Source organism: Pectinophora gossypiella, chromosome 11, assembly GCF_024362695.1.
Source record: "Pectinophora gossypiella chromosome 11, ilPecGoss1.1, whole genome shotgun sequence".
In the NCBI taxonomy this organism is placed as follows: Eukaryota; Metazoa; Arthropoda; class Insecta; order Lepidoptera; family Gelechiidae; genus Pectinophora; species Pectinophora gossypiella.
Window position 1 is genome coordinate 3,007,094 of NC_065414.1, and position 22,211 is coordinate 3,029,304.

The following is a 22,211-nucleotide window of genomic DNA, read 5'->3' on the forward strand; positions in this document are numbered from 1 at the left end:
TTTTTGTTTGATTACTGTCTTAAAAGTGTTCGTAAGTAAATTCTGAATGTCAATGGGAATCTTATTGTAAAAAAGTATACATTACCCCTTAAAAAAACAACTTACAGACAGTCTCCTAATTCTAAAATCGTAACTAAGGAGAAACCTAATGAAAATCATTTGATATTATCGCCTCTGTCTTCAGCAGATGGGTTACTGAGAAACATATATTTTTTTATTAAATTTTATTTATACTGACTTAAGCCTGGGAAATAATACAGTACTCTTCATAATTAATATAGGTACGAGTACATACATAACTACATTCTTAAAGCGCTTTAGCCTCCGGAAGTTTTGGGATAAATTGATCAAAAAAAATTTGGCCGAACAATCAATAGGCCTCAACAAATGGCCCTTGATCACAGATTTCCGACCACATTTTGTGAGGCAGACGAATCGCCAACCATTTATCACTACGCCAAACAACGTAAAAAAAAGTAAAAACAAAAGCTTTCGCATTGCGTTGACGGTCGCGAAGAGAGGACGGAAAAATGTTCCATAGTAGTGTGATTGGTGCAAATTTTTGTACCGCAAATGTTAATAAAAGTCGTAAAATAATAATATTTTTTATTTGCTTTTAAGCAGAATACATTATAAATGATAGTAAATTTAAGCAAGTACTTCCTACTCGGGTGATTTCAAATGTTACAGGATTATGAAATAATTAGAAAAACAAATATTAAAAATAAATTTTAATATCATGTCCATAATCTGAAGATTATTTGCGACCTTTCTAGGTACTTATTCTAATTATAAATATTCTGGTGATGTTGTTGTACCAGATTAAAGAATAAAAATATCGTATCTATTTTTTTTTCAAGTCGATGGGGGATGGAATTATGGATGTTCTTTTATGGTTACTCCCTTGGTTCTTCACTTAATTGTAATAAATGTTTCGTCAATCAATTACTGCGTTAAACGCGTTGGTTACGCAAATCATTGCTCATTATCATCGCAAATTAATTCCTTGTGTTTAACATAATTAGTAGCATGTTTACAATTGTAATAGAGCAACTCATTATTATAACAAACATCGACTTAATCGGTCTATTTGAGACTGTTCAGAGCAACCTTAGGAGCCGTCAAATTACATATTACGGCATTGACAGCGACTCTGCGAACGTCGATTTCCACTACGGCGAGTGGCTATATGTCGCTTCTGTGAAATGACACTAATTTGAACGGACCCTATGAATGAAACGAGTTTTTTTCTTCTTTAACGTGACCTATCGTACAGGTTGTATGGGTTAAGTTCCTTTTGCCTGTCCGAATGGGACAATCGAAAAAAAAGTAAGCGAACTGTGAGAATTATAGGCTTGTACAGATTATTATCAAATTTTGAAAATTTTAATTCTCAAAATTTGATAATAATAAATAAATGCCAATTACATTTAATGAGTTGTACGCACACGTTAATGTAACATTTGTTGTTTTATGTATGTGTGTTCTAAATAATAACACTTAAGCGATTAAACTTACTCCAATAAGAGTAGTCACAGGTGCATTCATCGCAAAACATGTCATCGAGCGTTTTTTAGGAAAGTTATCTTTTTTACGGGCTCCTATATCTCTCCCAGTACCTTCCCGTACAACCCCCATTCACTGAGATGAATTAATCAGCGTAGTCACGATCGCTCGTAACGATCGCACGGACTAGAACAAAATATAACTTTCCTGAAAGAACTTAGTTTGCGAAAACTTGTACCAAGTGGCAAGGGAACTCCGCTAAATGATACGGCCAGATCGTTGTTTTATACAACTTTTTGCGTACTCTATTACTGCGTAAGAAGTAGAATAGAAATCGTGGTGATTTTAGTGCTTTGTTGACTTTTCTCTTGGCTTTGCTGGTTACTTTTCTGAGTATAGAAAGAAATGATGAATATTCAGTTGCTAAAGCCAAGCAGTAAAAAGCGAAGGTTGATGGCAGAGGAAGACCTAGAAGGACGTACGAGTACATTGTCCAAATTGGAGGTGTCCTTAGAAAAAAATCAGTAGGATCTACTCTGAACCGGCGTGCGTATGAAACGATTGATAAATGTAGAGGAAGCAGAGAAGTGTGCGAAATACGGGACGGGGGGAGTTTATGTATGTAGAAAGAAGAAAAGAAAAGAAGAAGAGAAGAAAGAAAGAAGAAAAAGAAGAAAGAAAAGATTGCTACTTAGCAATAAGGCCGCCTATTGTACTCATTTTGTTTCTCTTTTGTTTTGTATTTTGTTTTTTTCCTGTTTGTGCAATAAAGTATTCGTTATGTTATGTTATGTATGTATGTATTCAGCTGCTTACCATTTCTGTCATATTGTGAAAAGTTGGTCGCGAACTACAGTTCATGGCGTGGTCCGGGAGGATTATATTTGAAGAAAGTTACGCTGGTAGGCCTATAGCGATAAACGCTGAAAGAGGGAAATACGGCTATATTAGCGGCCTCTGTGGTCCAGTGGTTGAGCATTGGACCCACGATTCGGAGGCCCCGGGTTCGAATCCCGGTGAGGACATATCACAAAAATCACTTTGTGATCCCTAGTTTGGTTAGGACATTACAGGCTGATCATCTGATTGTCCGAAAGTAGGATGATCTGAAGGTACGTTAAGCCGTTGATCTCGGTTACTATTTACTGATGTAAGTGAGTAATCGTTACATGAGCCATGTCAGGGGCCTTTGGTGGCTCAAACATAACCGTGTTACCAGGATTGATGAGGCTGGTATTCCACCTCACAACCCACACGATAAGTAGAAAGGAAATATGACCACGCCGGCGGGGTTGGTACCGGAGTTTTGGTCGAGGGGCTGGCAACCTCTCAGTAGGTATAATGAATATCATTTAAGTTTATCAATTTTAAGACTGCAAAATCTATTTGAAAGTCGTGTCCCGATTTGGTTGAGCTGAGGATCACTACTCTTTCCAATATGGCCTTGATGCCTTGATATCTCTTCTATATCACTTACTCGCCCTTTTTATACGAAATAATAAAGTGTATTCCCTACAAAGGTGCTGTTTATAGGATGATTCCTTTGATATATTTGTATTCAAATATTCAGGTCGGAGCGAATGGCTATTAGTCTTTGAGATCTGTTGTGTTATTACTAGCCCTGTTTCTTTGGGTTTTCTCGGCTCGTTCTTTTTTATTTTAGTCCATTTTTGTTTTTTATTTGACCTTTTATTTTGTTTTATTTTATCATTCATTGTAAACCTTACAGCTAACTTATTTATGAATTTTAAGCAAAAGAAACGTAATAAAAAGTCCGACATTTTGTTACGTTTTTCTATTACGTCACAGTGTGCTTTTTCATACAAATTCCATAGTAATTTCGTGTTTTGACGTTTAGTAAAAAGTAACTGATTTGACTAGTTGGAAACAAGCCTATTCTTATCATTGCTTAGCTTAAATTCTTGTTGACAAATCAAATTTTACATTATAATAAGAGCGAACACAATAGACTTTATTATATTTAAAGCAGCTGATAAAATGAGTTGAAATGAGACAATATAAACAACTTCCTAAAATATAAACGCTTTTATCAGGTTTATTTTTGACGTGACATATTGAAGATTTACCACAAATCACATTAATTACTTGGACGGACACATAGGAAGCGCTCACCCGCTACGACATTGAACACAATCGACCCTATTGGCCCGACAGCGATATGCACCGAAATTGGTATGCACCTCTACCACGGAATAGAAGAAAGAAGTTGGAAAGGCCGTAACTAAATTTTGTATGAAAACCAGTGTCGTCGGTTCAATCCCACTCTCTTTTACTGCTACTCCTGCAAACAGACAACTACAAAAGCTGTAGAGCTATTGCACCTCAAATTCAATCAATCAATCAATAAAACTTTATTGCACAACAACATTTACAAAGGACATAAACATACGAATAAAACATAAGCACAATAGGCGGTCTTATTGCTAAACTTGTTAGGGTAAAAGATTATTCATTGGAGCACGGGCTGGTGCAATAAACATTTATAATGATACCAACATAACAAAAAAAAAAGAATAATAAATAATATATATTATACTTATCTAAAGAAATAATATAAAAAATAAAAAATATATATATAAACATACACACATACATAAACAACATACAAACAGCCTAAACAATAAATATAATACATATAAGGAGAATAAGAAAACCACCTCCAAGTTATGGCACTTTCAAATTCCATAGCCATTTTACCGACAAGGTATATTTTATGTGACAGGCTGTAATTTTATCATTACTTTCCGTAAGATACTGCATTATCATCAGCCGTACAACGCCCACTGCTGGGCATAGGCCTCCCCCAAGGATCTCCACGACGATCGGTACTGCATACAAAAGTATTTTTTGGTAAATAGCCGATCATGCCAAGGTTTTTAGCTTTCCTGTGATAAGGATTGGACCTTACATGATAGTCGATATTTTTTTTTTTGGTCTGCGGGTTATAATTCAGTAGTTGAGGTATGAACTATTTGCACATTCAAAAATTAAAAAACAAAACAAAAATGTTTATTTTTTAAAAATTGGCTTACATAGTCAGCGGTTTTTGAACGTCAAAAATTAAATTACATATTATGTAACGGGCTGTAAAACTACTACCACATCGAAATCTGTAACGCTGAGGGAAAGACGTGGCCGAAAACCTCCCAGCACAGGGCCCTAGTCCTACTGTTTCATGTCTTCCTTTCCTTTTTTTAAAATTCAGTTTGTATTACATAATTTATTACATACTTGTATGGAGCGCGTTTCGCAATCACTTGGCCTTTTCTAATTTCTTTCTTCTCTTCCATGACCTATGCCTACCCCTTCGTGAATAAAACCGTCATGCTGATACTATGTCACTTTGTTATGTTATATTTATTATTGACAACCATTACGTATAACTATTTAGGAACGCGTAATCCCCAATCAAAACACGAAACACAATTCAAATTAATTCCAAAAAGCTAAATATTGAAGCCTAATTACTAAACATAATTCGAAATTCGAGCCGAAAATAACTCGTCTCGGTTTGAACTACGTTTATCATCCCATTTATTTGTATGTTGTCTTGCGTGGGAGGTTATGACGTCACAGCTAACCTTCGGGAAGCAAATGTATTCAGGAGTGAGCGGTACCCTGTTACAACTGTACAACTCTGCAATAATACTCCCTCCCCTGTGCCCTCTATTGCTTTATGTATCTTTCATTTTGTTTTGGCAAGTTTTAGAGAGTAGTACATCATGTTACAGTAACATAAGCTTTGCTGAACACATAAAATTATATTTATATATGTATATACAGGATGTTAGTGACATCGTAACGAAAACTTTGAGGGGTGATTGAGGCCATGATTCTGAGTTGATATCAAGTGGAATTTTCCGTCGAATGGAATTTTACGATGTTACTAACATCCTGTATTATATAGTATGTTAGTGACATTGTAACGAATATTGAGGGGCATGATTCAGACCATGATTCTAAGTTAATATCAAGTGAAGTTTTCCGTCGCAAAATGTACGTATTTTTTGTGTTTTTTTAAATTATCTTCAATGCTATACTTTTGTAATGGAAAATTCCATTTCATATTAACGCAAGAATAATAAGCTAAATCATCCCCCTCAGTATTTGTTACGATGTCCCATTCACCCTTTACAAGTACACACAAGTAGTTAGGGCGTTAGTGACATCATAACAAATACTAAGGGGGATGATTCAAACCGTGATTCTGAGTTGATCAAGTGGATTTTCCTGTCGGAAAATTCATGAAATTTTTTTTTTGTGTTTTTTTCCGTTTCATACTTTTGCGACGGAAAATTCTACTTGATATCAACTCAGAATCATGGCGTGATTCATCCCTCAAAGTTGTCGTTACGATGTCACTAACACCCTGTATACACATATCACCACAACCACTTATTCTATTTTATTATATTTCCATTTTACTATATATGTAACGACTACATACTTACATAAGTAAATAGTAACGGGACTGAGTATTACGTACCCACCAAACTAGGAATCACAAAGTCTTTTCTGTGATATTTCCTCACCGGGATTTGAACCCGGGACCACACAACGTAAGCCCAACATTCAACTCATTCACTGGACTACGGAGGTCATTTAGTTAATTTACCTTAAAGATATACACGAGAATATATATGTGTCATTGAACATCCTTCATTTAGTATACTTTGTCCTCAAGGAAAATCAAGTAGGTACATTAGGTTTTTAAGAACGTTTAGGACTCTGTGCCGAGGTTTTTCTTGCAGCTACTGTTCCCCGGCTATACAGGTTGTGAGAAGCGAAGAAATGTAAAAATTGACTATTCAAACTGTCTGAACTGTGTAAAGAGTTTTTTTTAGACTTTGAGTTTGAGTTTTCACATACACACACATTATACATTTCATTGTTATTCTTATTATATCTACAACTTAAATGAAATCAAGTCTTCGAATTTCAGATATCGATTCGAATAAACCTTTGTTGATACTCTAAAGAAATTTATTTATTGAGGTCGCCCTCCAAAACTTATTTCAGAGACATGTAAAAAACATAATTTTATAACTAAAAGAGTTTGTTTAGGACATATTTGAGAATACACATTTACGGTAGAGACAGTAAAATCATTTCCTTTTTTATTGATAGATAAACTACACATAACATAGGCTCACAGCACATCCCATTGGGGTAGGCAGAGGTACATCCGTCGTTTGATGATCTAAGTGCCTATAGCTCACCTCACCTTGCTTTTTGCTAGACCAACGCGGCCACCTATGTAGCCTTATCGTCGGGTACCGGGGTTCGAACATACGCTTCCCGTTTGAGAAGCAAGTCAGGGAACCACAAGACCACCTAAGTTGATTATAAAGTGTAAAGTGAGTTGTACATGAATAGTGTACGTAAATAATGTATACAAGTTATAATGTTTTTTTCTTTTATAGGTACGTTTTTTTTTAATTGCTATTTGCTATATAACCTGAAATCTTTTTATTTTATATTGATGTTTAGTTTCTCGCTGACTTTGTTTTGTTAATTAACATTTAAATTATTTATTGAAACAGGACCACAGTGACTTATATACAATCAGAAAAATAATTATAATTTGTTAATAGACGTGTATCTAAATTCGTTCCCTGAATATAGGCAAGTTCAGTTCTGAGTTGCAAACTTTTTACAAATTTATAGGTACTTATGCGCAAATATATATCCAAATTGGTCTAATGATTAAGTCCTGGCACAAAGATTTACTTTCCCATTTGTTGTAAAATTTGTGTAGAATATTTTTGAATAATTAAAAGTTTATTATTTTACATTATTTCTAACTCAATAATAATTAATTTTAATAAATATGATTTTAATTTTAAGTACATTTTATTTGATTTTAATAATTTGTAACTTTATTTCCTTATTATTTTAAAATTTTTGATTGTTATAACTTTTAATTTTAAAGTGACATAATTGTATCTTACAATACGGGTACCTACCCGAAATAAATGCATTTTTTTAAACAATATGTACCTACTTCCTAGGTAGTGTCATAGAACAAAGAATAGTAAGTACTATAATAATATATATTATAGAAAGGTAATAAATAATACTCCGTCCCGCACCTATTCGTATCGAGCGGCGACCTCACCCCCTCTGGGTCTGAGGGCTGAGAGCAGCCAAGTGTCCCACACACGGTAAAAATGAAATTGTATTAGTTGTATGGAGTCTCAGGGGTTTGCCAATGTCAAAGCTTTTCTCCAACCAGCAAAGAACAGTAACAATACAGAGAGCTGCATAATATACACAGTCCACTCCACATAAGTTGAGCTGCTGACTTTACAACTTTGCTTATAAGTTGTAAAAGCTGTTAGACATGTCTTCGCCTGTCCTCAGGACTCCAAATGGAAAACCGTCCCTTGAAACGAGGTCACACCGTATAAGGCCCCGATCACACTGGCGTTGGTCGAGCGAGCGCGCGTTTTTGACATGTCTTTAAGTCCTAGTCAAGTAAAAAAAATAATATATTTTTTCTATTTAACTTATATATGAATTTCATTTAAGAAAAACGTAATAAGTCCGACATTTTGTCACGTTTTTTATGACAGTGTGCTTTTTCATACAAATTCCATAGTAATTTCGTGTTTTGACGATTAGTAAAAACTAACTGATTTGACTGGTTGGAAACTAGCTTATTCTTATAAGTACATAGCTTAAATCCTTGTTACATACATACATACATAAACTCACGCCCGTAATCCCTAATGGGGTGGGCAGAGCCACAAGTAATCAAAGACAACTTGCAGCCACTGTTGATACGAAGTCCAAAGATGGATATGATAAACCTTATGGTGATAAGGGATAAATCCTTGTTAGCCAATTATAAAATTTGACAAATCAAATTTTATATTATAATAAGAGCGAATACACAATATACTTTATTAGAGGTATATTTAAAGCAGCTGATAAAATGAGTTGAGTTCCTAAAATACAAAATTTTATCAGGTTTTTTTTGACATGACTTATTTAAGATTTACCACAAATGTTATAAATTACTTGGCTGGACAAATGTTCCTATTTCTACACTCGTTAACGAACGAGTAGATATAACCCGTGCGCATTTAGACGTATCGTCCTTGTCGCAAGATGACCATTTAATTCGGGCGCTTTGTACGTTTAAGCAGTTGCCACGTGACCCTTAGTGTAGAGAGAAGATTAATTCATAATTCTTAGAAGTCATAAGCTACATGATTAGTAAGTTAGACAGTGAACTTTCGCTTCTATAATATGAGTAAATACAGATTCTCAGAATTCAATCCTTCCAAGGTCGTCTGTATCTTGAAAACAGAGAAACAGTACGATTTCCATTTAGTCACTAAAATCGGTTTTGTAATTATATACCGGTATGATAACGGTATCGCAACCTTAATCACTTGTATACATTGACCTTTTGAAGCTCTGCCGGGTCTGCATTACAACCGCGACGCGCGCGGCGCTAATTAATATAATTCGCTTCGACCAATAAACGATATGAATGCTATCTATGTAGATGGATGTCAAACGGCTATTTGTTGAAGGCCTCGATATAATTCACGCCGCGCGCGGCGTGGTTACCGTGCAGAGCCTACTGGTATGTATGTATTTATGTCTATTCCGCGAAATCGTTTTTTTCCATACACAAGAGTCGCACTAACATAATGAAACAAGACCCCGTTACCACAGCTGGGGTTGCCAAGGAGATAGACCTGTTCAGTAGCTTATTGGCGAGGTTCGCAGAGGCTATAATTAAAAAATATTATGTGATAATAGGTTACTATTATAATAATGAAGGATATTTGATAAGTATAGTACCTACTGTAGATATTTATGTGGTAGTGAGAAGTGCGTATAAAATGGAACGCAAGAGGAAGGAAAGGGACGGATGACGTGAGAGGGAAGAGAGACGAGGGTATATGGCGGACAGTGAGCGAAATTTGTATTTTTTCTAAAATAATAATTTAAATAAAAGCGTGTTTAAAAAAAAAATAAATAAAAAAATATAATAAATAATAATATTTAAATAATTCATTCAAAAATACCTTTAACTTTGAAAGCCCGGTCCCACTTTTATAATAATTTAATTATATATTTATGTGCCTAAGCTACCGCCTTGGACATGTGTTTGTATCGTAACTTACAGTTGTAATTATTGGATAAATAAATATTACTAGTATGGCAGACACAACTTGAGCGAGCAACAATGTTGGATACATTTTCGGACAAGCTCGATAAACGCTATATACAATGCTACAGTATGACCGGACCCTAACAGTTTGATGTGTCAGACACTTTCCAATTTATTCACTTTTGTGTATACATTTTGTTTACAATTCTGTTCTCGAGTGTATATTAGTTTGCTTTGTTTTCTCTTGAAACTTGAATTCTGAGAATCTGTATATTATACAAAAGCGAAAGGTCACTGACTGACTCACTCGTCACGAAATCTAGGAAACTACAATTATTAGCAGTTTCAAATTTTGCAAGGGGGTAATTTAAAATAGTTCAGTTTCTCTGCTTGAGAACGTCTAGGACCCTGTGCCGAAGATTTTCTTGCAACTACTTCTCCCCGGCTATACAGGTTGTGAGAAGCTGCAGTAGTTTTAGGCGGGTAAGACGTTCGATAAAAAAAAAAATATATATATGTGTAAAAATTTATGATTTCAAGTGTAGCTATGTTGAAACTGAATAACTCTGACACCAAGGTTGATGAAGTTGGTAATTCAACTCACAAGCCACACTAGAGAGGACTGAATAAAAAAATATTTTTGAGTTTGTTAGACTATAATATTAAAAAAATTAAGACACGTACTTGTTCTAGTTGTTTGCTATTTTTTTTACTCATGTTATCCAGGTTGTTGCAACATTACCACTAATTTAAGAGACACGCTCTTGTCAGAGTAGCATTCTCCATTAACACTTTCAAGGACAGAACGTCTAATGACGTTCCGATCCCAAGGTGTCATATTACCTTTTATCCTTATTATGAACCATCAATAACCCATGATGAAAGGGTTAATTTCTATCACAGGCCAATACTTTGCCCTCCTTATAAGTCACGACGTTCGCCTTCACTTTAATTTGTTCCACGTAAGCCGTGGTCTTCACCTGCCTTACACTAAACCATCCCGTATATTATTTTACTGAAGATACTGCCTATCACTGGTTGTCTGGAAGATATGGCTGCAGAGCAATAATGACGCCTATGATTGTTTTGTGTACAATGAAGAATATTTGATTGACGTTTTTTTACTTTATTGTGGAAAAAAATATTTTGAAAACAACTAGCTAACAGCCGTTGATAGTGTACGGATATTATTATCTTTACAAAATGGTATAAAGGTACATCTTCAAAAATCCTCCTAATCATTTACTGGAACCTAACCTAACCTAACAAGGTTTCCGTATAATTCGTCCAAAAAGTCTACAAAATAAAAGTAGGTTAGCGAATTTTTCGCTGAAACTTAATTTTCGAAGTCGATACGTGACGTTACGTAACGAACACCTGCCTTTTTATCTATTCGCCCCAATAACTGGATAACCAACTGAATTTGCACCAGGTCCCTAATTTTTGAATTGGTGCCAACTTCTGGAACTAGTTAAATTCAGATGAAACCGGTTCCGCTCTAAGTGAAAGTTTGTAGCTGTAAAAACAGTGAAACAACCTTAAATAAACCTGTATTTTTTTTCGTTAGGAATAGTATTTTATTTTCAATTTATTTTAAGCGTTTCGGTTCATTGGATTAAAAGTTATCATATTTCATATTTAATTATTTGATTGGGTAGACAATACATGGTAGCATATTCTGAAAAAAAAAGGCAAGTTGAATGGTATACTTTGTAGTTTGACGTCTTCAAAGATATAGTGTAACTAAGAGGCCATTCACACGAGCAGCACTTTACAGCTGCTGTGAACAACAAAGTGCTGTGACCGGCAATCATGAGACTTTGTCCGGAAATGAGACATTCACCGGCAATTGTTAAGGGCACCAACTCTTATCATAGTTATCTAAGACTTCTTAATAGTAGGTAGTATCTTAGAGGCCATATGAACAGTGCCTGCTCCCATGGCCTCTAAGATACTAGTAGATAGTAGATTAGAGCCCACGCGAGCATTACTTTGCTGTAGAAATCTACTACTTACTAGTAGCTTAGAGACCACATGAACAGTACTTTGTTGTTGACAACAACTGTCGATCAACGCCTGCTGCCTACCACCTACTACCACCACCTCTTGATGTACTAGCTACTAGTAATAACTTAAAAGTCACGCGAGCAGTACGATCTACTATCTACTAGTAGTAGTTTAGAGGCCACATCTACAGCAATTGGTTGTCGATAGCAACTCGTGCTGCTCGTGTGGCCTCTAATCTAATATCTAGATACTATGACATTGAAAGCGAAAGTAGATAATAAGTTGAATTTGGTAAGTCCTAACCGGCCTTAACAAAATAGGCATGATTTTATGTATGTATGTTGTTTAGGAGGAAGGTTCTCATAATTGCCGGTCAATGGGTAGTGAAAACCCACCAGTGCGTAGTGTGGCGATTTTATTCCACGACGGCGATACGACGCGTTTTATTTCCTCTACGTGTCTAGAATTTTCACCCTTCCTTTGTTTCGCTTCAAATGATATTGGGGTTTTAGTGTGCCACACTCATTCGTAGGGAAAACTTGAAAAATAAACCCGTTTGGCTGCCTGTTTGTCTTCTTTGCGGGCGCAAAATTTTTGTATAGAGTTTACTTATTGAATTCCGTTTTTTGTATTGAATCACAAATACTATAATATAAAAATAAGAAATAAAAATTATGAATAGGAATCAGTTTTTCATATTTACTTACCTGATTTAGGAAAGAGCTTACATGAAATTGAGTAAAGAGAAGGCGAACGTCGTGTCTCAAAGGAAATTAAAGAATTGCCCTTTGATAGACAAGAATGGAGAATTCTGTACTGAAAAGAGCGTGGTTCTTAAATTAGTAATTCTGTTATTTGTAACTAGCTCAATTTACAACTAGGTATAGTGATGAAGAAACAAATTTCATTTTCATAAGTTACTTAACTTATGATTTATATTCAAAATGTGAAAGTACGTGCGCATAATCAAATGTGCTTTCCACGAGTTATTAACGATATCGAAGAACAAAAGTCGGAATTGAGGGCACGGTTTAATTTAGTGAAATTCATGCCAGTCTGTACAAAAGATCAGACGTCAACAACCTTCAAGCCTCCGTATTTCAACGGCGACGCAGCCCAATGAATTCCATCCCGTTCAAAATTTCATCTTCTAATCTCATAGACGGTCGAAGGAATTGATGAAATCTTATCTTTATTGTGACAGCGGTTCCATTTCCCCAAGTTCATATTCCGGAGACTTAATTCGACTAAATTCGGCTATATTCTAATCATGAAGTAAAGGCCAATAAGAAAGTTGGCTTGGCCGTTACCAGCTATTACCCTCATTGGGTGACTCGTAAACCAGTCGACGTGGTTTTACGTCCCATTTGCGAGGGGACTGTAAAATCAAATGTGTTCAGGTAATCAGGAAATTGAGATTTAGGAATAGTTTTTTAGAGGCGGAATTTAAAGAAATTAAGTGCTAAAAATACATGCTTACGTGTTTGAGACACAGAGTCACCGTACCCAATACTGAGGGTGATGATTCAGCTCGTGAATCTTGATATCAAGTGGAATTTTCCGTCGCAAAATTTGAAATGTATATAATACTAGCTTTTGCCCGCGACTTCGTCCGCGTGGAAGGATTTTTCCCGCTAATTCCCGTTCCCGTGGGAATTTCAGGAATTCCTTTCTGAGTGCACCTTAGTGCACGGTACCTAAGCTACGTCCCTTCCAAATTTCAAGTGCCTACGTTTAGCCGTTTAGCCTGTGCGTTGATATGTCAGTCAGTCAGTTTTTCCTTTTATATATTTAGATATACTTTTGCTATGAAAAAATCCACTTGAAATTAACTCAGAATCATCTGCATTATCTCTCAAAGTTTTCGTTACGGTGTCACTAACATTCTGTTTATAGAAGAAAATAATATACTTAGTGAATTTATTCTCTATTTATTGATATAAACAATCAATATGGTGTTAAATGCACGGTGCCGTAGATACCTCCTGTCTTAACACGTCCTTCGGAGATCAACTACCTTTTAAACTAACGCGCCTGCCAGCCAGGATATTAGGCATAGATATCACACGGAATGCATTACAGCACTTCGAACCTAATACATACTGAATGCACTGTAATTGATAGTCAAACAGGCAACCAGTGATAGACCTTTGATGATGCTTGGTCGCGGCGCCATCCACCATTTCCAACATGAACTCATAAATATATTCCTAATTGGGCTAGTCAAGATACCTATTCATCCATCATTCATCGCAAGATGATTGATGATGACGCCATTATGGTTAATAATTTCTATCTAAGGATAAAAGTACCAGTAGATATTTTTAATTATGTTATAATATATCATAAAAACACAGTTAGTTACCCACTGGTAGGCACAGACTTGTCTCTCTGCCTCTCTGCTGCTCCACTTCGTCTTGGTGGACTCACGTGGGCTAGTATCCAAGGGCATATATTTGAAATAAATGATAGCTTATTCATCTGACTACCCCATTACGGGTTAGACCCTAATCTCATGAACAGAGCTACAAAAAAAGTCTGATTCCCATTTATTATACGAACCATTAACCAAATAAGATTTCATAAAGCCATTCCATCCAAAGTTTATGATTAAAGGAAGGACTCGGTAAGGTTTCAAACTGATTTTACTCCGAAAATTAATCTTTGTAATCCAATTTCATTTTTCTGAGACTGTGTACGAAGATTTTTTTTTCCTAAATACGAGTCATCCATCATAGTTCATATTTTATGTACGTATTTCTATGGCAGCCACTCCATCATTGATCAGGATGGGTTAATTGATTTGGTTGTCGATATAAAGGTTGTTTGTTTTGGGATAGATACTTAGACCAATTATTTATTTACTCATAATTATGTGGGATTTGGTTTTGCTCCATTAAACAGTCAAGTACGGTTCAAAGATTTCTTTTTAGTTATTCTCCAACTACAACAGTTTACACCACCATCGTCTACCGTCCACCATCATCTATCTCTCCCTCTCCTTCCCTCCTCACTCCTTCTATCACTCTCTCACTCAATCTATAATTTGTGTATGCATTCCTTCTATACTATATACCTTCTGTACTACTTATGTTACTCGTCTACTTCTCACACAATCATCTCAACTCACCTATCACTCACTCTTCTACACGCCTACAAGATAAATAGAACGGAATATGTTCAGTACGATCTGAACCGGCGTGCCTGTATGAAACGATTGATGAATGTGGAGGGAGCAAGAGAAGTGTACCAGGATCGCAGCAAATGGAATTCCATAGACTCTGCTTGATGCGGTGGGCAATAGGCTTGAGTTTATGTATGTATGTAAATATAACAGAAATAACATGTCTAAAGGGTTAACATCTCAGCATAAGACTCTGAAGACTGAGTCAATAGTTCAGTTGAACTCTAAAAATTCATCATTTATCTTGTCGGTCCATTCTTGTCTATCAAAGATCGATTCTTTGACTCCTTTACACGACGCTCGCCTTATCTTTAATTCGCCTAAAAGTATAAATACATAATATACATACGTATTTTTATAAGATCATGCACTATTTTCATTGGTAGGCAGACACCACAGAATTCCACTTTACTACGATCCTGACACACCACTTTCGCTTCTTCTCACTCCCATTAAAGTCTTCATGCCTGCTCGCCTATTCTTACCCGTTCTTTAAGGCTGCAGTCTCCGCCAAATTGAGTCATGGCGAGTTTTGATGATATTTTTTTTTCCTTTTAATTCTCTGCAAGATATAATTATACTTACCTACTTTCAAATACAGACCCCATTTCGCGAGCATTATGTTTACTTTTGCTTCTTTCATTACCGTATGTTTGGAGTGGTAAAGTAGAGCAACTTCAGTTACTTCAGTTATAGTGACGTCAGCGGGGGTGCTCCCCGAAACGGGTGAAAATATTCAAATTCAGAATTCTGCAACCGAAGTGCTGGATTCAAGTTAATATAAATGATAATAATAACAATTGTATAGCGTTGTGGGGCGAAAGTAAAGAAAAATAAGTAATTAATGTTAGCGGAAAAGGAATAAAATATTTATGGTCACGCGATAAGGTTTGTATTTATTGCGTCATCCTTACATGATGAGCTTCTGTAATGAATTGTTGTTTATTATCCACTCAGAATGACAAATCAAAATCGTTTAGTAAATAATAAAAAATGCATATATATTTTTTATAAGTATTTAAATATTTTAAATACCTACACAGATGCAAAATTTGATAAAAAAATAACTTGCAATCGAATTCGGATTCAACTAGCACGTTGGCAGGCATTTCATTCTTATGTTGTGGATATACCACCATCTCAGGCCTTTACATCTTTATCAGATGATTCAAACAGCGTTTCTGTGGCATGTGGTTTCCTTTCTGATGCGAACAGCAAAGGACTGGAACTGTCTGCCGTCATCTATTTTCCAACTCGTTTTAATCTGGGAGTCTTCAAGGCTAGAGTGAATAGGTATTTACTAGGTAAGCGTGATCCAGCTTAACCGCATCGTCACTTACCATAATGTGAAATTGCGTTAAATTATTTGAAAAAAAAAAATGATTATCGCATACAACGATTTCATATTATGAAAAACCTAGCAGAATATTATAACAAAAAATAAGATATTTCAATAGTAATTGAACATTTTCGGAAACCTGTACCTCATTATTTTTAATACTTATCTTTTCGTGGTATATATATTATAATGAACGAGAAAAATTGATGAAAAATAAATAAGTCCATTCTGTCTTTGATTACACAGAAGAAAACATATTTGAGGATATTGGATTCCATAAATGTAATAGTGTTCCATAAATATTAAAGCGAAGCGAGGCTATCACATTTAATTTTAGTAACGTTAAAGTGTTCGATTCCCTTTGACCCATCGATGGAATTTATTAAGACAGATAGGACGACTGTTTCAAGATAGAGTACTTGCTACGAAAGTCCTGCGGAATTTATTGGAACTAAATGACAAGCCAATAATAATTCCATACAGATACTCCGACACTAGCGCCGTGGCCGCGAACTGCTTCTACAAGTTTGTTGTAGGTACATCTTTTTATTTTTATCGCGAATTTTCCTTATCATTTCTTTTACAGATGACGATATTATAAGTATAAAAGGTTTTTTTTTATTGCGCGTGGCGTAGTGGCAGTCAATTGCTTTGATCGATCGCACCTGTAGGTTTGAAAGGCGCGACGTATGTCAGTCGAGTAATGTTTTCTGAGTCCAAACATGATCTTTTAGCATAATAATAACGGCCTCTGTGGTCCAGAGGTTGAGCGTTGGGCTCACGATCCGGAGGCCCCGGGTTCGAATCCCGGTGGGGACATATCACAAAAAACACTTTGTGATCCCCAGTTTGTTTAGGACTTTTCAGGCTGAACATCTGATTGTCCGAAAGTAAGATGATCCGTGCTTCGGAAGGCAAGTTAAGCCGTCCCGGTTACTACTTACTGAAGTAAGTACGTAGTCGTTACATGAGCCACGTCAGGGGCCTACGGCAGCTCAATAATAACCCTGACACCAGGGTTGATGAGCCTCACAACCCACACGAGAGAAGCACCTACACAATGAAGAAAACACAGAAACCATCCAAACAAGACTACAAAAATACCGTCTCGCTTTCGCGATCAAATTATATGAGCACTAGGTTCGTCATATAAAGTTTTATAGGCAACAAATAACATCATACCATGTTGGTGACTCAGTATAATTTGATGTTGGTATTTTATCGACGGCCATTTTGTATTTATCGTGCAATAATTTTGAATACACACTACTTGTGACATGGTAAGTGAAATGGGCCGTTACGACGATGGATGAGTTTTAAAAGATGAAAGTGGGGTCGGTATTATTATGACTACTCTACAGCCGTAGCACACTACGCCGTAGCATACTACGCCGTAGCAAGAAAAGTTACGTTACGTTAGTGTTTGTGTTTATACTATTTATTATTAAATACGTTCAGCTGCTTGTCTTCCCGGGCATGTCGTAAAAACCGACAGAGGGATTGTGTCCTCTAACATGATGGGCTAATGTTATGGGCGATAGGCTGATCCCTTTCACCATAAGGCTCATCATATCCAGCTTACGACATCGTATCAACAGTGGCTGCAAGTTGTCTTTGATTACTTGTGGCTCTGCCCACCCCATTAGGGATTACGGGCGTGAGTTTATGTATGTATGTATTAAATTAGAGCTTACATGGAACAGATTAAAGAACAGGTGAACGTAGTGTCTTATAAGGAAGTGAAAGAATTGGCCTTTGATAGACATGAAAGGAGAATGCTACACCGACAAGTGGCTCCTAAATTAATGATGGATGATTCACATCATCCATCATTAATTCATCATCATCATCATCAGTAAATACAAATACTTTCTAAATTTTCTGCTCTAAACCTACGTAAAGAACGTTAGCAAAATGCGTTCAAGTGTCATACATACATAACCACGCCGTGACTTTATTCCCAATCGGGGTAGTCAGAGGAAGGTTCATGTATTATCCTGTACATATTGTAAAAGTTATCTAAGGGGTAACGTCCTTTTTAACGTAATTAAATATCTAATGGTGTCTGTGGTGTTAGACTTACGATGCCTAACAGCTTCACGTGCCTTCCGAAGCATGGATTTTTTTACTATTTGCGACAACCAGGTGATTCAAGTCTGCAATGTTCTTACGAAAGAAAGGACAGTCTCTGAAAGTGATTTGACAATGTCCCCGTCGGGAATCAAACCTGGACCTCCAGATCGTAAGCCCAACGCTCTAACACATCATAAAAAATAAAATGTCTGCGATAAATATTTTAAAACAGCTTTTTACAACACACAATAAGGAAACTTCATTTCTACATGCATTTTGTTTTCCTCGCATTTCTTTTTCTTTTCTCGTAAAAGCGAGTTCATTACATAACCTTGCGTTCAAAGGCTCGCAACGAACACGCTCCAAAATTAAAGTGATCGCCGACTGCATCTAGCCAAAACAAATGACTGCCGCCCCCCACCCTCTGCGTCGTAGGCCATAGTGCCTCTACTGGCGATATGGTGCCGACAAAAAATCATTGTCTTTAATAAATAATAAAAATAATGATAAATAAAAAAGCATTTATTTCAGGCGATGCCCATAAAAAAGTTACAGACACATAGACGCACAGCACAAGAATTTAAAATAATAACAATAAAAAAAAATATTTCCAAACCAAAAAACATAAATTACAAAGAAACTTAACTTACTTATGTAATAGCTGCAAGCTGTTTTTTTTTTTGTGGATGGTTGATGCCTCAACTAATCAAACTTGTAATATATCAGGACAACAGGCCTTCCCCCGGAATTTACGAGATTACTTTGACAATTTACAAAAAAAAAATAGGTCACGTGGATCGCATTCTAATGCCTCCAAATAGGGCAATTTAGCTAATTAATATAAATAAAATAAAATCTTTAATTTCTCTTCACAGAGGTAATACAAATTATGTAATCATAAGTAGGGTAATGATACATAATACAGTGCCTTTATGAGAGACTGGTGTCTATGGTGTCTGGTGGTGTGTTACCCTGTGTGAGAGATCACCAGGCTCCCAACCTCTAACGGAACTCCTAATTTATAACTTTAGAAATATAGGAAAGTGAAGCCAAAACAAAAACCTACAATATCAAAATTGAGTCTTACACAAAAGAAGTATATAAAGTAAACGTAAAGATTCTGTGTGTGTTTGAGTGTGTGTGTGAAAGTGTGTGCACGGAATTAATGAGCGACAGAAAGGCCGGTCACTCGCATCCGGTATTTACAGTTCAAAATAATTCTTAATCATTGCTTCTTTATTCAAATTCAAATACAATACAAAAATATTTCAGTAGGTACACTTTGAATAAATTTTAAATAACGAACGCCTCATCCGCCTAGAACTACTGCAGCTTCTCTTCTTTCATCAGCCTAGCAGTGTATTAGTGCCTAACGCCAGATATTTGCTTCCCGATAACATTTACAGGCACAATTACTCCACCTATTATTATCCTGATCAAAATAATCAGAAGAATTCTATACATAATGTGATCCAACTATTACATACAAACATACATAAACTCACGCCTATTTCTCACCGGGGTAAACAGACACTATAGAATTCCATTTGCTTCGATCCTAACACACTACTCTTGATTCCTCCACATTCATCAATCGCTTCATACACGCACACCGGTTCAGAGTAGATCGTACTGAACCTCTTTTGTTCTATTTATCTTGTAGGCGTGTAGAAGAGTGAGTGATAGGTGAGTTGAGATGATTGTGTGAGAAGTAGACGAGTAACATGAGTAGTACAGAAAGTATATAGTATAGAAGGAATGCATAGACAAATTATAGATTGATTGATTGCCTATTTAGGCAATTATCACGTTGAATCTGACCTGCGCCATCTTTATTATTTTTGGGGAACTTAGTCTGGAAAGTCCTCATTGTGTGTAGTGATAATAATCTCCGACCGATTTCGGCCACAGCGACCACTTCGACTCCCAGTCGGCACGACGCTGATGCGCCCGAAGATGGCTTATGTAGCCTATCTTTACAGTGAACTCCCGCGCACAGTGAGGGCACGTGAGCACACCGTTTTGGTAATTAGAATGCGCCTATTAAAAACCTAAACGCCTTTAAGCGATTCATTTACGTATTTTAAGTTCTTGATTCATAGATCTTGTGTAATCATGTCGTCATAATCATATACCTTTTTGACGTGAATTGTAGAATTGCCCCAAATGGCATTAACTACTTGGCCAGATCATGTAGCAACAATAAAAGATATAAACCGGTAGACACTATAACATGGGTATAGCCCACAATTAGGAAAAAATATCTTTGCAGTGTGTCGCCCCTCTGGACTGATTTTATAACAAACAAATTCATATCAATAAGGTATACGTTCCATTTATGGACTCGCCTGGGTCCTAAGGAACATTAGGAACCTCAAAAATATTAATTTAATATAACCCAATCATCCGCTCCACGCCTTCAGAGGCACGGATACCACACCCCCTCCCCCTGCCATTCTATCCACCTGTGCTAGGTCAATGCACCCACGCCGAGTAAACAAGGTTATGAAGTTCAGAACAAACACGTGAAAATGTAAATATATCTGGATTTTATTCTATTTTATTATACACGTCTGCAAACACCCGGTCTAGACGCAACGCAATAAAAACTTCGCTTAAAACGGTTTTATTTAAAACTTTTTTTCAAAAATACAAGCTTTTTCACCAAGTTTATGCAAAGGGATCTTCTAAAAGAAGCTAGACTAGATGAATACTTAAATAGACGGCGAGATGAAGTTTTTGTTTTGCATTTAACACTCTCACGGACATAACGTGTATAGATGATTTTAACAAAGAAAGTATAAATTTTTTATGCCCTCATATACAGATGCATAACAATTACATCACATCACAAGACAAAAGACATACCACAGGATAACCTAAAACTGACAAGAAGATAGTCATGTTTGGATAACGAACAAAATGTAATAATGTCTATGGTTTTGGTTACTATAAAAAATATATTTTCATAGACAAAGATGGAGACTTCCTTCTTAGCATCCAAAATGGACGAATAATTAATATTTTCTTGTGTTTGAAAAATTGATTCAAAGAATACAAAAAACACGGTAATTTATAAAATATGAATAATGACAATAAAAGTGTAAAATGTGTGAGAAACAATAATCCTTACTTTATGTGGTCTTTTAATTAAAATACCAGCACACCAATTCAACAATTAAAAGTAGAAAGACACAAATCACAATATGAAATATACACAACATCACAAATTTAAGAGCCACGCTCTTGTCGGTGTAGCATTCTCCAGTCTTGTCTATCAAAGACATATTCCTTCATCGCTTTCTCTTTAATCTGTTCCATGTAAGCTCTTCTTGGTCTTCCCCTTCCTCTCTTGCCTTGTAGCTTCCCTTCTATGATGTTTTTAATAAATTCGTCGTGTCTTATTAAGTGTCCAATCATCTTGCCTCTTTTGTCGTCAATCACTCTCAATTTTTGCCTCTTTTCCCTTACTCCTACTAGCACTTCCTCATTTGTAACTCTTTCAGTCCAACTTATTCTTTCCACCCTCCTCCAGCACCACATTTCAAAGGCCTCGAGACTCTCTCTGTCTTTCTGAGTCAGCGTCCACGTTTCACATCCATAGAGGGCTATACTTCATATATGAAAGTTTTGATGCATCGTTTTCTGATTGCTTTTGCTATCTTATCTTAGAAATATACACAAATGAAATGTGATGTTTTGTCCGCTTACGTATGTAAGGTGAGTGGTGTCTCAAATAAAAGGACCTCACTCAGCCTGTGCCCCGGTGTGAACCACGAAGCTGGTATTCTGTGAGACCTACTGAATTCAGCTAGGCACGTACTTTGCGCCTTTATGTATAAACTAGGTATAACCCGCGGCTTCGCTCGCGTTAAATTCACGGTAACACGATTCCCCTTTAATAAATTTCCCAATCCTTAGGTTTCTACCTTGAACACTACGAAGCGACC